This window comes from Arachis stenosperma, chromosome 4 (genome assembly GCF_014773155.1).
Source record: "Arachis stenosperma cultivar V10309 chromosome 4, arast.V10309.gnm1.PFL2, whole genome shotgun sequence".
In the NCBI taxonomy this organism is placed as follows: domain Eukaryota; kingdom Viridiplantae; phylum Streptophyta; class Magnoliopsida; order Fabales; family Fabaceae; genus Arachis; species Arachis stenosperma.
The window spans coordinates 97,157,217-97,167,037 of record NC_080380.1 but is presented as its reverse complement, the minus strand read 5'-3'; positions in this window follow the sequence as shown (position 1 = coordinate 97,167,037).

The following is a 9,821-nucleotide window of genomic DNA, read 5'->3' as shown; positions in this document are numbered from 1 at the left end:
TTTATACAGGCATCCCCTAAGGTATAGGGTATCATAAAGCTCCCAGGATCTTTGAGTTTCCCTGGTAAGCTCTTTTGGATTATTGCACTACATTCTTCAGTAAGGGAGACTGTTTCTACCTTTCTCCAATTCTTCTTATGACTTAAGATGTCTTTCATGAACTTAGCATAAGAAGGTATCTGCTCAAGAGCCTCTGCAAAAGGGATCTTGATCTCAAGTCCTTGAGATAATCCACAAAGCGGGCAAACTGTTTATCTTTTTCTGCTTGGCAGAGCTTCTGAGGATATGGCATCTTAGCCCTGTATTCATCAACTTTAGTTGATGTAGGTTGAATGCCTACTAAAATGGAAGGGGGGTTAGTAGCTTGATTAGGAAAGGTTTTATCAACACTTGCGTATGCTTGACCATCCCCGATTGGGCGTTCAACGCCCTTGCTGCCCCCTTCCTGGCATTCAACACCAGGAGAACTGCCCTCTTTGGGCATTCAACACTAAAGGTAGGCATCCCTTCTTGGCGTTGAATGCCAATAGTGTTGCCCCCTTTGGGAGTTCAACGCCAAGGGTGAGTACCCCTTCTTGGTGTTGAGCGCCAATGACTTTCCTCTTTGGACGTTCAACATCCTCAAAGGTGCCTTGGACACCAGTCTGGTTATCCTCTGTCAGCTTTTCTTCCTCTGGTTTTCTGTTGCTCTGAGGTTGAGTGTTCAATGTCTTTCCACTCCTCAGTCGGATCGCCTGACATTCATTTTTTATCTGCTTAGATAATTGTTACTTTGTTTGACTCAGCTGGGCTTCTACATTCCTGTTAGAAGCCTGAGTTTCACGTAGAGCCTCTTGCAATTCCAGTAGCTGCCATGCAAGGGTGTGAAGCTGCTGAGTCAATGGGCCATCTTGTTCTGGAGGGTTAGACTCAGTAGATGTTGCCTTAACCTCTCCTTTTATGGAAGTCTCATCAGCCGAGTACAGATGCTGATTCATGGCAACTATCTCGATAAGTTTATGAGCCTCTTCAATTGTTTTTCTCATATGTATAGAACCATCAGCAGAGTGGTCTAGAGACAACCTAACCATGTCTATTAGGCCATAATAGAAGATGTCTAGTTGCACCCATTTTGAAAACAGTTTAGTGGGGCATTTTTGTAGCATTTTTCTATACCTCCCCAAGGAGTCAAGAGTAAGGGCCATGTAAGATCCCAAAGTTCTTCTGAACTATTCATTCCCATTTGGGTTCATGTTTTGAATTAATAAAGAAAGAGAAAAACAACCAAAAGACACCAAACTTAAAATTTTTAGATCAAGGATACTAAATTTTCAAAAATTTAAAAGGAAAAACACCAAAAGACACCAAAATTAAAACTTTATAGATCAAAACAAGAAAAGAATCAAGAACAACTTGAATACCAAAAAAGAACACTAAGACACTTTTTGAAAATTCAAAGGAAACAAAGAACACACAAAGGACACCAAACTTAGGAATTGACACCAAACTCAAGAAAAAGACTATTTTTGAAATTTTTTTGAAAAGAAAGCAAGAAAATTTGAAACTTTAACAAGGACAAGAACAAGAAGACTCAAACAAAAGATAAAGATTAATAAAAAAAGAAAAAGGTTTTGAAAATGTTTTTGATTTTTTCGAAAAAGGGAAATAAAAGACTCAAATAAAATAGTAAAAAGTACCTAATCTAAGCAACAGGATAATCCGATAGTTTATCAAATCCGAACAATCCTCGGCAATGATGCTAAAAACCTGGTGTACGAAACTGGCTCCACAGAATTCACACAGATAGACCGGCAAGTATACTGGGTCGTCCAAATAATACCTCAGGTGAGTGAGGGTCGATCCCGCGGAGATTGTTGGCTTGAGCAAGCAGTGGTTACCATGAAGATCTTAGTTAGGCGGATAGAAATTATAGTTTTTCATGAGAATTCAATGGTATGAGAACGGTTGAGGCTTCGCAGATGCTTTGTCTTTCTGTATTAACTTTGTCTAGTAACTAAGGATTATAAAAAATAAGATAAACTAGTCTTGTAGTACGAAAATCTACTTTTGGGGCCTACTTGGTGAGTGTTTGGGCTGAGCTTGAGTGTCTCCCATGAGCTAGTACCCCTTAGGGGCATTGAATGTTGGCTAGGGCATTGAATGTCTCCCCTGTAGATGCCGGAAGCCAGGAATGGGGTTGGTGGCTGGCGTTGAACGCCAGTTTTGAGCCTTTATTTCCGAAGCAAAGTATGAACTATTACATATTTCTGGAAAGCCCTGAATGTTAGCTTTCCTTAGCCGTTGAGAGTGTGCTATTTGGACTTCTATATCTCCAGAAAAGCTCCTTCTAGTGTACGGAGGTCAAATCTTGACAGCATCTGTAGTGCTTTTTCCGTCTCTGAATCAGACTTCTGCTCAAGCTCCTCAATTTCAGCCAGAAAATACCTAAAATAATCATAAAATACAAAAGCTCAAAGTAGAATCCAAAAATATGAATTTTGCACTAAAACCTATGAAAACATAATAAAACTTAAACGAAACATAGTAAAAATTATATGAAAATGATGCCAAAAAATATATAAAATATCTGCTCATCAGTACCACCCACCACCTCCTCACGAGGAACTCAAACATCAGCACCTTGACACAAGAACAAGTTGTACGCTGCCCCAAAAGGAGGTTGGACCTCATGTCCAAGCCCAAAATTAACCTTTCAGGTAACCCTCGGAACATTGGCACCGTTGTCGAGGACCTGGGATTCAACCCCTAATAATGGCGGACCACTGGTATGAAGACGAGCATACAAGATCCAAATCTGAACCTGAGCCCCAACTAGAGGGCCATGCCATTATACTTCCTCCACCACCACAAGTGCATGTTCATCATGGAGAAAGGACATAAAAAACCCCAGCCAAGGCAGATCCGATCAAAGGTCCATCAAACGGCAAAAGAAGAACCTCCGCAAATAACAAAGTTGCTAAGGTTGGTTCACAGTCAACGAGAGAACTAGAACAACTTAAACATGAAGTCGAGCGTCAACGGGAAGCAAAACGGGAGCTGCAACGAAAAGTACGATGACGGAGGGAGCTAGAAGAAAAGCTCTTACTATAGGCCGATCTCCAAAGACGAAGCAATAAAACAGACTGGGAAGAAAGCCCCATCGGGGGAGAAAACCCGTTCGTAGAAGAGATAATACAGGCTAAGTTTCTAGGAATTTCAAAACTCCCGAAATGGATCTCTATGACGGAACCGCCGACTCGAGACACCACCTTAGCAACTTTTAAAGTCGAATGTATTTAGCTGATGCCTCTGACTCCACCCGTCGTAAAGCCTTCCCGACCACTTTGACCAAAGCGGCAATAAAATGGTTCGACAACTTACCCCCCCAGGTCAGTAACCTGTTTCGACGACCTGGCAAGGAAGTTTCTTACCAGATTTTTCATTCAGAAAGATAAAGTAAAGCAAGATCCAAGCTTGCTGGGAGTCAACAAAGAGGTCGGAGAAACACTTCGAGACTACATGAAAAGATTCAACGAGGCATGCTTGGAGATCTAGAATTTACCTATTGAAGTGGTGATAATGGGATTAGTTAATGGTTTTAAAGAAGGACCATTCTCTCAATCCATATCAAAGTGAGATCCTGCTTCCTTGTACAAAGTACGAGATTGGGCAGAAAAATACATTAACATGGAGGAGAACTCTCGATTACGAGAGCCACTCCCGAGATTTGGCCTGCCTTACCCACCTCGAGAAAAGGAAAAAGAAGCTAAAAAGAAGGAAGAGTACAATCCGGAGAAGCCTCGCAGATACCATAACTACACCCCCCTCCGGGTCTCCCTAGTAGATGTCTACAGAGAAATATGCCACACCGAGAAACTTCCACCTCCTCGACCAATCAAACACAAAAAGGGGTAGAAGTTAGATAGAGTACTGTGAATATCACAAACTCTATAGATATTCTACCAATGACTGTTACGACTTGAAAAATGTCATAGAAAAATTGGCCCGAGAAGGTCGATTAGACAGATACCTAGCAGTTAGGTCGGAAGAGCCAGGGAAAAGAAAGAGAGATAAAGAGAGGGGACGACAGGAACGTCCACCTTAAACTCCCGAGCGGCGCATACATATGATTAATGGGGGATTTGCTGGAGGAAGAATATCAAAATCATCACAGAAAAGGCATTTAAAAAAGGTGTACCAGGTCGGGGAAGATACCAAATTTCCAGACTTGGCCACCATCTCGTTCACTAAAGAAGATGCCCAAGGGGTAACATCTGACCATGATGATCCTGTGGTCATAACCATGATCCTCGCCAATGCCAACCTCCATAGGATACTGATAGATCAGGGAAGCTCGACCGATATACTGTTCAAGCCCGCTTCGACAAACTCATATTAGAGAAAAAAGATCTAAAGGCCTATCCAGATAACCTCTTTAGACTGGGGACGTGCCGATCTGACCTCTTAGGTACATCTCCCTCTACAGTACCTTTGGCAAGGGCACAAGGTCGAAGACTTTGAACATTGACTATATCGTTATTGACGTAGCCTCGACATATAACGCCCTAATAGGACAAACAACTTTGAATCGACTTGCAGCTGTTGTGTTCACACCCCACCTCTGTATGAAGCTTCCCACGGCAGAAGGAATCACCACCTTTAGGGGAAATCAGAAGCTAGCATGTAGGTTCTACAATGAAAGTCTCAATCTAAAAAGAAGTCTTAGGAAAAAAGAGGTCAATACCATCGAGCTCGATGGCATTCAAACTCGAGAAGAACTATGTCCCCAGCCTGAAGGCAAATTAGAAGAAGGATAAATTAGAGACATCCCCGAGAAAACAACAAGCATTGGAGCCAACTTGGATGAAGGACTCAAAAAATAGCTTATTGACCTTCTAAGAAGAAATTCTGACCCCTTTTCCTAGAAAGCCTCCGACATGCCTGGCATAGATCCCGACCTGATATCTCATAAACTCGCAAAATACCTGGGCTCCCAACCGATCCATCAAAGGTGTCGGAAGCTTGGACCAGAAAGAACATAGGTCGTGGAAGAACAAGTACAAACCTTGTTGGAAGCAGGATTCATAAGGGAGGTGAAATACCCAGTGTGGCTAGCTAACGTCGTTTTGGTGAGAAAACAAAACAAAAATGGAGGATATGTGTAGATTACACTGACTTCAATAAGGCTTGGCCCAGGGATCCATATCTTCTCCATAGCATTGATGCTTTGGTCAACTCAGCCTTGAGTTATTGGTATTTGTCCTTCATGGACGTTTACTCGGGGTACAACCAAATCCCAATGTACAAACTAGACCAAGAAAAGGCCTTATTGATAACTCCAAAAGCTAACTATTGCTACATTGTAATGCCTTTTGAGTTAAAGAACGCAGGAGCTATGTACCAACGACTCATGAATAACATATTCTCTTCCCACATAAGAAAGCTTGTGGAAGTATATGTAGACAACATGCTCGTCAAAAACCAAGGAGAACTTGACACTATTGTCCAATCTCTTCAAGGTGTTTTCTATAATAAGGCAGCATGAAATGAGGCTAAATCTCTCAAAATACACTTTTGCGGTAAAGGCAAGAAAATTCTTAGGTTTTATGCTAACTCAAAGAGGCATAGAAGAAAACCCGGATAAGTTCAAAGCTAGACTAAACATGAAGAGCCCGACCTGTGTCAAAGAAGTTCAACAACTAAACAAAAAGTTAGCAGCTTTATCAAGATTTCTAGCACGGTTAGCACTGAAATCCCTACCTTTATACGCCATTCTCAGAAAGGAGAAGCAATTTGAATGGACCCCAGAATACAAGCAAGCCTTTCAAGACTTGAAAGCATTTCTGGGGCAACCCCCATACTTACCCGACCTGTGTCGGGAGAAGAAATTATGTTATACCTAGTAGTGGCTAACCGAGTTATAGCTTCAGCCCTGATCTGGGAAGATGAAAAGGGATAGTAGTCTATCTACTTCATCAGCAAATCCCTACGGGGGCAGAACTGAATTATCAAAAGATAGAAAAGTTTGTGTATGCCCTTATCCTCACCTTTCGAAGGCTTTAACCTTATTTTCAAGCCCATACTATAAAATTCCGTACTAATTAGCCAGTGAAACACATCTTACAAAAGACAGACTTAGCAGGACAGATTCTGCAATGGGCTATTGAGCTGTCTGAATTTGACTTAAGATATGAAGCTCGGATAGCAATCAAATCCTAATAACTACATGGAGTTTGTATGTAGATGGGTCAACCAACAAAGACGACAGTGGGGCAGGTGTCATCCTAGAATGTGACCAAGGAACTCGGATACAACTTTCACTAAGGTTCGAGTTTCCTGCTTCTAATAACCGACCAGAATATGAAGCCTTACTTGCTGGCTTGAAGCTGGCCAAAGAAGTGTGGGCAAAAAGGTTGATAGTGTTCAATGACTCTCAAGTAATAACTTCGCAAACTAACGGTGCCTATGAAGCTAAAGATCCCACCATGAAAAGGTACTTGGACGAAGCAAAAAAGTAGCTAACACACTTCACAGAAGGAGAGGTCTGACATATAGCCCAGGAATCAAACATCCGAGCTGATGCCCTCTCCAAATTAGCCAACAACAAGCTAGGCGGAAACAATAGAAGCCTTTTCTAGGAGACTTTGCAAGCACCATCAATAGCAAAAGGGGAAGACAAGGCAATGACCATATCTAATCAAAATTTGGGATGGATGACTCCTATAGTCAACTATCTCAAATTCGATATTCTTCCTGGGCATGAAAAGGAGGCCAAAAGAGGGATCAACACCCTTCTTGAAGTGCATTCTATCCTCCAACACAAAAGAAGTCTTAGAGGACATGCACAATGGCATATGTGGGAATCATCTGGGAGCCTGATCACTAGCCAAAAAGGTGATTCGAGCTGTATTCTTTTAGCCGACCTTGCAAAAGGAAGCGACCGAGTTTGTTAAGAAGTGCCCACCTTGCCAGAAGTATGCCAACTTCCACGTTGCGCTACCTGAGGAACTCATTAGTATCACCTCACCATGGCCATTTGCAAAATGGAGTCTTGACCTCCTAGGACCATTTACTCAAGCCCCAGATCAAGTCAAATACCTCAAGTAGGAATTGACTATTTTACTAAGTGGATCGAGGTAGAACCACTAGCAACTATAAACGCATAGAGAAGTTGGAAATTCATGTACAAGAATATTATCACAAGGTTTGGGGTTCCTCACTCCATCACCACGGACAATAATACTCACTTTACCGACACGATGTTCAGGAACCTGGTGGCCGACCTCAAAATAGAACAGAAATTCACATCAGTAGAACATCCCCAGGCTAATGGATAGGCTGAAGCCGCAAATAAAGTCACAGGGGCTAGGTTGAAGTGCCGATTACAAGACGCAAATGGGGCTTACGCGGATGAGCTCCCTCAAGTCTTATGGGCATATTGGACAACCCTGCATTCTACAACAGAAGAGTCACCTTTCCGACTTGCCTACGGAATGGAAGCTATGATTGCCAATGAAATTGATGAAGAATCACCTAGAGTTATATTCTACAATAAAGGAGTAAACATCCAGGCATAAAAAGAAGAGCTCGGTCTTCTTCGAGAAGTTTGAGAAAGAGCTCAAATTAGATAGGAAGCCCTAAAACAAAGGATGACTCTAAGGTACAAATCATAAGGTGATCAAAAGAAGCTTCGCCACTAATGATCTTATCCTAATCCAAAATGACATCAGAGTGCAAAAGTCAGTTGAAGGAAAACTAGCTGCAAACTAGAAGGAACCTTACATGGTAGTCAAGGTCTTAGGCAAAGGTTACTATAAAGTGTCCGACCTCCAAGGGCAGGAGCTCCCGAGGTCTTGGAACGCATGTGACCTAAGAAAGTACTACAGCTAGATTGCAAAGCTTATTCCTTCGTATACTTTTTTTCCAGACCCTAGGATTTTTTCCTTGAAAAATAGTTTTTTCTAAAGGGGGTTTTAATGTGGAACTAAAACAAGGGCTAGAGGTACTGAAGCCCTTAATTCGTAGGTTTATGTAAAGGAATTTCTTGCTTATCAATAAAATTCCTATTTCTTTCTTCAACAGCTTCCTATTAAAAACACATTAATTTAAGCTCGATAAATCGCAAAAATCATTGCCTGACCTAAAATGGTCGGTAAGATAAGGGACGAGGTATAAATTAATGTAAGAAGTTATAAAAATAACTCGTGAAAACCAACTTTAACTACAAGCCGAATAAAAACAAAATGTAGAAGTAACTTAACAAAGTCCTACTACACAAGATCGAAACTAGGAAATGAGACTCATAAATGAATTCATTACTTAAAAAAGTTGCTAAGATCTGAAATCTAGCAAACTATATCAACCTTAATTTCAATCCTTTGTTCGACAAAATCTCTTAATTTCAATCCTTTGTTCGACAATTTTATCTAAACCTTTTCCCTTACATAAATCATAAATGGGAGGATGAGAGAGATTTACCTCCACATTGCTATCAAATCCAATGGGAGAAGGTTCTTCATGTTCAAAGGATTCTTCACCACTAAGGGAACTCAATGCTTGCTCTATCCCATTCAAAGCTTCATAAGGGGTATGCCTTGGAGGTTGTGCACATTCCTCCTTAGCATCAAATTCAATCATCTTGGAGGGGTTTTCTTTAATCCTAGACTCCCAAGATGGTTCTGCATCTCCTAAGTCTTCAACCACTTCTTCCCCTTGCTCAATAATCCCTACCTCCTCCACTTGTTGCATTTCTTGCTTTAACTCATCTTCTTCACCTTGGAGCTTCAAGTTCACTCCCTCGCTAAGCTCCTTGGTTGCTTCTCCACATTCCACAATGGAAGTGCCTTGATCGCATAGGCTTAGGCGGGATGAGACTATGTTGCTAATGGCTTCTACCATGATAGCCGTTTTTGCTCTTAAATCCTCAAATCTCTTTTCATCCTCCTCGTGTTGCCTTAAGATGTGAGATTCATGATCCCTTAATTCTAGCATAAAGGCTTCATCGGGGGTGATGGTGGAAGAGAAGGTTCATTGTTTGAGGGAAAGGTATTATGGTCGGAAGGTGGTTCTTCTTGATAGGGTTGTGGTGGTTTAATATTTTCCATTCTTTCCATTTGTTGCACAAAATACTCCATGGTTGCTTGAAATTGATCCAATGTCTCCTTAAAACGATCCTTTGACTCTTGCTCTTCTTGGATATCATGAGTAGGATCATATGACTCTTGGATTGAAGGACATGAGTATTCTTCCATGGGAGGTTGTGGTGGAAAGTGGTATTCATCTTGTGGTTGAAAATTTTTATACATTGGAGGTGGTTCATCTTGGTAATAATATGGAGGGGGTGGCTCTTGAAAATGTTGATGTTGGAATGGTGGTGGCTCTATGTATGGCTCATATGGTTCAAAAGGAGGTTGGTATGGTGGATATGGATTAGGGTCATAGGCATATGGTGGTGGTGGTTGGTGAAAGGTGGCTTGTGAGTATGGTTGATGGCTATGTTGAGGATATGGCTCATAGGCATATGGTGGTGGTTCTTGAAAGTCACAAGGGGATTCACCATAGCCATTGGATTGATATGCATCATAGAATGGCTCTTCTTCGTAGTGCATTGGTGGAGGTTGTTGCCATGAGGATTGATCATATGCATATGGCTTCTCCCACCTTTGGTTATCCCATCTTTGATGCATATCTTCATTGAAGTCTCCATTTCCTACAACATAGTTGTAATCACACTCATAGCCAAAGTGAGAATTCATAGTGATAAGAGAAAACAAAACAAAAGCTAACAAGAATTAATGAAACAAAGTACTAAAACTAACAAAAACTAACAGGTAATCTAAAAA